Source organism: Solanum pennellii, chromosome 10, assembly GCF_001406875.1.
Source record: "Solanum pennellii chromosome 10, SPENNV200".
In the NCBI taxonomy this organism is placed as follows: domain Eukaryota; kingdom Viridiplantae; phylum Streptophyta; class Magnoliopsida; order Solanales; family Solanaceae; genus Solanum; species Solanum pennellii.
The window spans coordinates 63121076-63129972 of record NC_028646.1 but is presented as its reverse complement, the minus strand read 5'-3'; the positions used below and the strand labels follow the sequence as shown (position 1 = coordinate 63129972).

General features: G+C 29.8%; 1 pseudogene; it reads right to left on the bottom strand.

Moving 5' to 3' along the window:
* Positions 1 to 419: 419 nt before the first annotated feature.
* Positions 420 to 2274, bottom strand: LOC107001471 (annotated as a pseudogene).
* Between the last annotated feature and the right edge of the window lie 6623 nt (positions 2275 to 8897).

The following is an 8897-nucleotide window of genomic DNA, read 5'->3' as shown; positions in this document are numbered from 1 at the left end:
GATTTTCTATGTGCTAAGAGATATGATCGTTTGAAGTTGATCTAAAATTTAAAACTGACGGTAACTTGTATGAACCTCTTTTTAGCTCTTTTGGAAATATGAGGTGTTACAATAAGACAATAATATGGATAAATTTCATACCCCAGGAAAAAAAGTCCGTTAAAGAAAGTACTCCTTTTAAGCCAGACTACCTAGTGACTCAAAAATAATCATTGGTCTTGAAATAAAAGGTTAAGTAAACAGTTTTATCTTATCAATTATAAAGTAAAAATTTGTGATAACATGTTTGTCGTCACTTTTCATGCGTTATTACTGCAGAACATTATCTCAAAACTGGATAACAAATATGTCATCTAATTCACTATTAATTGACAGTTTCATGAAATGGAATAAATATTCTCTTAAAAAAAATGTGATAATCAACCCATTTTAAGCCTTATCTCAATTCCTTCAATAATAAGCCCTGCCTTTAGAGATGCACACTCTTTCACCTCTTTTAAATTCATTTCTATGCAATCATGTTCGTTTTCAGTATAAAGTTCACCCAATTCTATCTCAAACCAGCCATTATCGCTAAGTTTAGGACGTCGCATAATAAGTTGCAAACACTTGGAAACATTCTCCAGCAAAAGCTGCAACAACGCCAAACAAATATCATCATCCTCTGCAGCAGAGGGCAGATTAGAACGTACTGCCTCTTCATACACTTTCTTGAGCCTATCCTCTAGATCAGGGGCAGGTTATAAATTGACTCCTCATCTTCTGGCACGAGAATTGCAAATCGTTTGTCCAATTCAACACCAGAAACTCCAACTGAAACCACTGAGGGTCGATAACTAAATCCAAATTCATCTCCAAACTGCTGGGAAAACGCGGACAAGCACAAAAATATATATAGTAAAAGTAATGGAAATAAAATGAGAAAATAACGACACCAAGAATTTTACGTGGAAACCCTTCTGAATAAGGGAAAAAACCACGGACTAAGAGGAGCAATTGATATTACTATAGTAAGGAATTTTACACTGTGTAGTCACGAATACAATACTCAAAGTGACTACTACACACTCAAAAGGAACAACACTCTTTTGGTTTCCGTCTTACTAAAATATCGCTCCCACTCTATTTTTCTTCACAGACTATTTTCTTGTATAGTCTAGGGAATACCTCACTTTGCTCTCAAAATAGTTTTTCTCTCTAACTTGGTGTGTTCTACAAATGAGCAAGAATGCTCTATTTATAGAAGGATAAAACCATGCTTATGTCACTAATGACATAGGTAAATATAGCAAAGTCAAAAATGGTTGCAAATCTTACCAATTTGCCAACTACCAAATCTTTTCTTTTCAACTCCAATTACTATTCCTTTTTAACAATTGCTTGTACCAATTGAATAGCTAAAGCTGACCAAAAAATGGGATGGATTCAACACAAACATGTAAACAAGGTATGCTACATAGGATGTCCGTGGTGATAGAACCCGAGCTCTTATTGTGCCCCCAATATCAAGCGACCAAACACGTTTGAGCGCAGCCACCTCAGGAAACCTGATTTCACCATATATAGTTATCTAAATTATTTCACATATATTGGGCCTGAGGTAATAAAATATTTGAACTACAAATTAGTCGATACATATAATGATTCAGAAGATCTCAATAAAAAAAAAGTCGCGCAAACCTGGACTCTGGCAGTGAAGTCCATTTCCAATATGATAGTCTATCAACCAACGGAATATCAAGATCCCTTGCACCTAAAAATAACATTTCTTTCCAGTCCATTTTTCCAGTGAGAAACTCTGTTCAATAATAGTATAAGAAACGCACAATTAATTACACGTTTACTTTTTACTTGAATAGATTACTATTTTCCCTCTTTGTTCATTTGTTATTATTGCCTTGTGACCTGCATCAATTAAGAGGGGATGGTGACAGATAAACATAAAGATCCTTCTTTGAAGCAAAATCAGGGACGGAAGACGATGATGCGGAAATAATAGACTGATAATCAGAGGGCAGAAATCTTTCCCAAACAGAGTCGGAGTCTGCAGCAGATTTAAGTGATTTAGAAACTAAAGAAATGTGGATAACATCGAGAGGGCTTGTTAAGGCCATGATCTCCTCAATACAATCGTCCGATAGCATCGACAGAGTAGATGCACTTCTCTTGTATTTACCATTCCGACTCAAATTCTCCATTGTATTGTATCAATTGACTGTAATAATGCTTTTAATGGGTAAAATCTGTATTACAAAAATACTTACCACTTTAAAAGCAGTAAGTATACTACAATTTGCTTGTCTAGAAAAAAAGCTCTGAAATTTGGAAAACTCGTCGTTGAAAAATGAGAGAAAATCCTCATGTTCATAAACTTTTGTAAAAGTCACAATCTTTTAAAAAAAATTACAATCTTTCCGAAAAGTCATAATCTTGCAGAAAAATCGCAACTCTTCAGAAAAGTTATGACTTCTCCGAAAAGTCATAATCTTGCAGAAAAATCGCAACTTTTCAGAAAATTCACTAACTTCTGATTTGTAGGAAGAAAATAGAGAACCTTAGTGACCAACTATTGTTTTAAGTGTAACTAAGTATGCATTCTAATTAACTGAAGTTAAATGTTTGAACTTACGTGTCTTATTTATTTGACTGATGAAGTTTAAAGTATCAGGAAATTTTAATTCTTTGATCTTAAATTTATTTCCATTATATTATTAAGTCCACCCCTGATTCAACCCAATTTAGGAACACTACTACTATAACATATCAAAAGCAATACAGTAATGTAGTAAAATTCAATGGAGAATTTGAATTGGAATGGTAAATGTAAGAGAATTTGTGATATTATGTTTGTAGTCACTATTCAAATGTGATCTCAAAACCTGGAATTGTCAACGCCATTACAAAGCCGTTGAAACTTATGATAGTTACTCTGAAATATTTGACTAATAATCTGAGTATACCAACCTTATGAACTAAATGTTTATTCTTCATCTAAGTGAAAATATAGAAACAATGGGTGTAAACTGTAATGACCTCAGGATTGTATCTAGGGAAAAGGTTTGATATACCCCTCAACTTTGTCATTTAGAGCTGATATATCCCTTGTTATGAAAGTGGCTCATATATACCCCTGCTTGTAAACAAATGACTCACATATACCCTTTTCCTCTAACGGAAATGAAAAAAAATTATTTTAATCTAAATTTTTATTATATTTTTTAAAAAATATAATCCTATATGAGTAAATTTAATCCTCGTCAAACATTTTTTTTTGACTTTTTTTTGTTTCAATGACTAATTTATAATTATTATTTTGATAATCAAATTTATTTATGTTTCACTAATATTCTTGTAAAACTTATTGTAGATGACCAAATTTTTTCTTCGAATACGAAATTAAATTACAATACACAAAAAAAATAGTTTAATTTTTTTTCTTTAAACTAAGGAATTAAAGAAAAAAACAAAATAAGAATAAGAAACTCAAATAATTATAATAAAAGAAGTCAAAAAATAATTTATGTATGAAAAAAATTAAAATATACTTTGAACTTTGATAGAAATCATATATACCCCTAAATCATTTTTAAAAAAAATAGAAGTAATAAATATAAATTTAAAACTAATTTTTTAACATCCGTTAAATGAAGGGTATATGTGAGCCATTTTGTAATGGCAGGGGTATATGTGAGCCGTTTGTATAACGGTAAGGGCATATATGAGCCACTTTCATAACGAGGGGCATATCAGCTCCAAATGACAAAGTTGAGGGGTATATCAGACCTTTTTTCCTTGTATCTATGATTGATGTGATTATGGCGTTATGATGCTTGAGCTCAATTATATATTTTTGATATGCATTATAAATTTATATTTCTCATAACATTTCGCATATTGTTGTTTTGAAATATTATAAGATAAGCTTCAATGAGACATTATTACGAGCTATGATTTTAGATGTTTAATAGATTATAAACCTGACATGATAAGTTGATAACGTTATAGTATATGAAAGGAATTATGTAGCATAAAATTATGAATAATCATTATAACTCACGTTACTGTTTTGTCATATCATGGTACACATATATGATAGACATTATAGCAGAGTTGTGTTTTATTTGGAATTGATGAGAATGCCATTAAATATTAATGTTAAGTGGGAGAATGTTAAACTTTTTATTATTTTATGTGTGACTGAATGAATGAAAAGTCCATAACTAATATTTAATGAAGAACAAATCTCATTCGTTAGTTCGGTTACTTGATGGTAGAGGCGCATTTAGAATTTTGAGATAATGGGTGCATTATTAATAAAGGTGGACCTAAGATAAATATTTGATTGGTTTAAAATTTAGGTTCTATAACTAAAAATAATTAAAATTTTAAAAGGTCCAAAGTTATTTTTACCTATCCAAACAACTTACCTATAGTAGTTATGGTTGGATAGAGGATGGTAGGTGGTGGAGATTGACAACGATGATAGTTGTAGTTGAAATTAATTATGGGGGTGGTGAGAGTAGATAGAGTAGCAGTGAAATGTTATCATCGTAGAAATTCTTAAAAAGACATTTTAATGCTATTTGGATTTTGCTATAGACCTTAGTCGTTCAGACTTATTTACACACATTAAGTGGTAGTTAAATAAGAAAAACAAACACTTTTAATAATTATAATGTGAATAATTAAGACTAAGACCTTAAAATCAAATATAGTTAATGACTGATATCTCAAATATTAAAATTTGCAAACAAATGAGATTATGTAAGGGGAGACACAGGATATTGAATAGGGATGTTTCTTGAAAAACAATGTCTTCTGCATCTCATAGAGCAAACATGTCATCTAATAATTCACTAATAACTGACAGTTTTATCAAATGGAAGAAATATTTTCTAAAAAAAAAAGGTGATAATCAACCAATCTGGGCCTTTTCTCAATTCCTTCAACAATAAAACCTGTCTTTAGAGATGCACACTCTTTAGCTCTTTTAATATCATTTCTATGCACTCATCTTCGTTTTCAGTATAATTTTCGCCCACTCTATTCATGTTGGAAAAATATTATTATATATATCTCAAAAAAAATATATTTTATATCCTATTATATTTGGACGATAATATTAGTTTATAAATATTTCCTCTCCATAAATAACTCTTTATTATTGGCAATTATGTTGATATTTTAACAAAAGTTAGTCAAATATATGGCAGTTGCAACGTCAAAATTAATTGTCTTCAATGTATTGATAACATTCATTCTCGTATTAGTAACGGTTATTATTGAAACATTAGTAGTTTTCTTATTCTTGGCTATATATTTGATTTCTCATGAACTCTTGTAGAGAAAAGTATGAGAAAATAGGTAGTGTGATTCTTCTTCTTTCTAATATTCTATTAGTGTATTGGGTTTTATTCTTTGAATCTTTGTTAGTTTTTGACTCCTAGTTTTATACTAAAGAGCTTGCTGAATCCTAGGGATACACGACAGTGAAGTTTTATTGATAAATCCATATTAAATTTGGATTATATCTTAAATCACCATACATTGACCAAGTCAAATTACTAGTTGATAAAGTCGGATTAATATCTAAGTCAAAATTGTATGACTTAAATCAAGTCCAAATCACTTGGGTCAGTCCATTAAGTTGACAAGATGAGCCCAACTCATGTTTTTTAGGCCCAGGGATCGAAATCGCTCAGACCAAAATACCCCTAAAGTCCTAACTCAAGCCTATATAAAGAGGTCTTCTTCTGACCAAAACCACCCACACAAATACATAAGCACAGGAATACATAATTGCTCTTCAGTGGTGATGTGCAAGTCTTCCGCATACAAAGAAGTCTTCGATCCAAGTGTTGAGCCGCAAGTATTCCACCAAATCAAGAACATTTGTGAAGAGAATAATCAGGGGATTACATATATTTTTGAGATATTTCGCATTAATTCAAATACAAATATTATTTTTTGCTTGCTATTTTTCCTTTCATGTTTATTGTATTTCAAGATTGAACCTTTAGACACATACAAATTGGCACGCCCAGTGGGAATAACTTTTACCTCTCATCTCCAAAATACAAGTTCAAGAACATTGAGATGAATTCCAAGAATATCAACTCGAAATCTGCATCTGCATCCAAATCTGGATCTACATCCTTATATGCATTTGCATCCAAATCTGCGTCTGCATCCAAATTTAGATCTGCATCCATATCCGCATCTGCATTGAAATCTGCATCCATATTCGCATCTGCATCGAAATCTACATCTGCATCGAAATCTGCATATGTATCAAAATATGCATCAGCGTCTGGATTCGCATCTGCTTCCACAGAAACTGATGGATTCAAATTTTTTATCGATGTGGAAAACATCCTACTGCGGGAAACATGGGACCTATCACAAGGAACCAAGCCAAAGTTATCAAATATACAAATGAATGAAAAACAATTTTTTTTTGTAAAAACAAAAAAAGTTTGTAAAAAAGAATAGTGGAGAACACGAGAATTATCTATTTAGTGATTTGAATTTGATTGATGGGAGAAAGAATCCTTTTGAAATTCAAATTGAGATGAAAATTGTAACTGATAACATTGTGGAGTGAAATTAGAGAGAGATTCAAGGAGTGAAAAAAAGAAAGGGATAAGTGGGTTAAGGTTGGGATACTTATGTATCTGGTTGACTTGAGAATTGGGGGAAAATAATGAATTTTGGAAATATTTTAAAATGATAGGGAATAATGGAAGTTATTGAAATTAAAGGTGTGTATATAAGTAATTTTTTCTATTAAGATACTTGTAATTTGTGAATGATTATGTTAAACTTTTTATAAATTCCTTACAACGCGTTATTCAAGTTTGTTATAATTCTCTCTCAGATAGCAAAGTTACAGACTTATAGTATAATACAAAAAGACTACAGAGATGGATGTGAATCTTTAAAATAAAATAATGGGAAAAGGGTCAAATATGCCCCTAAACTATTCGAAAAGGTCTAGATATACCCTCTGTTTAAAGTTTGGTTCACTCATGCCCTCACCATCCAACTTTTAGTCCAAATATGCCCTTATGGGCATTAGTTGCTATGTTGGACATATCCAACTCATTTTTTTTAAATGCCACATGGAATTGTCATGTCATTTTGACCTTACCACATGACATTTATATGCAAATGGAAAGATATTCGGACTCATAAACACCTTATCTGACCCATAATCAACTCCTTCTAAATTCACTATCCGACCTATTTTTAAAATTTTATTTAATTTTTGTTTTCGGTAAATCTCGAAAATGAGTAACTGATTGATAAAAAATAGAAAAAATATAAAAAAAATATGAAATTAACGCCAAAAATTCACAAATAAATATAACCTTAAATCTAACATTTCAATATTTTTTTAAAATTTTTATTTTTTTGGTAAATCACGAACATGAGTAATTGATAATAAAAAGTATGAAAAAGCATGAAAAAATTATAAATTAACGCCAAAAGTTCACAAAGAAATATAGTAACATTTCATTCTACAATTTTTAAAATTTTTATTTTTTTCGACAAATCCCGAAAATGAGTAATTCATTAATAACAAAGGGAAAAATATGAAAACAAAATAAAAAATTTACGTCAAAATTCACAAAAAAATTTGTAACCTTAAATTCAATAATTTCAACAATTTTTTTATTTTATATTTTTTCATATTTTCCTATTTTTTATTTGTGAATTTTTTGCGTAATTTTTATATTTTTTCATATTTTTTGTTAATAAACTCATTTCTAGGATTAGCCGAAAAAATTAAAAATTAAAAAAAACTTGAAAATGTTGAATTTAAGATTACTGTATTTATTTTTTAATTTTTGGCATTAATTTTATATTTTTTTCATATTTTTTATTAATCAATTACTCATTTTTGGGATTTATCGAAAAAATATAAAAATTGTAAAAAAGTGTTTAAATTGAATTTAAGGTTACTATAATTATTTGTGAATTTTGGGCGTTTAATTTTATATTTTTTTTTCATATTATTCTTATTTTTTTATTAATCAATTACTCATTTTCGGAATTTATCGAAAAAAATAAAAATTAAACAAAATTGATGAAAATCGGTCGGATAATTTATTTAAAAGGGGGTTGCTTTATGGGTCGGATTAGGTGTTTATGAGTCCGAATATCTTTCCATTTTCATATAAATATCATCTGGTAAGGTCAAAATGACATGACAATTCCATATGGCATTTAAAGAAATGAAAAATGAGTTGGATATGTCCAAATTGGCAACTAACACCCATAAGGGCATATTTGGACCAAAAGTTGGACGGCGAGGTCATGAGTGAACCAAACTTTAAACGGAGGGTATATCTAGACCTTTTCAAATAGTTTAGGGGCATATTTGACCCTTTTTCATAAAATAATTACGAAAAAATAAATAAAAGTAATAATAAAATTGTCGGGCAAAGAAAATTTTCACATCACTTTTCTTTTGCCTAATTATATATAAATTATATTGAGATAAAAGAGATACCAATATAATCTAAGGATGTCATTTATTTCGGAAACATGTAAAAAATAATTCAAAATTCAATATGAAATTAATATAATTATTCCTAAAATTATAATTGGAAATTTAATCTAGAAAATAAAATTATTGTATTTCAATTCATATTATAAATACGTACTAACTTGCAACAAATTAATTTTAAAAAACTAAGGAAAAATGCATAAGTACCCCCCTCAAATTATGCCTAAAATCTCAAAGACACACTTATACTATACTAAGGTTCTATTACCCCCTCCCCCCTTATTTTATAATTAATGTTTAACCCCTTTTTAACCTACGTGACACTATCTTCTAAACCCATCATCTGTTGATATTGAAAATTGTTGTGGGTTCCAAATTCGTTTTT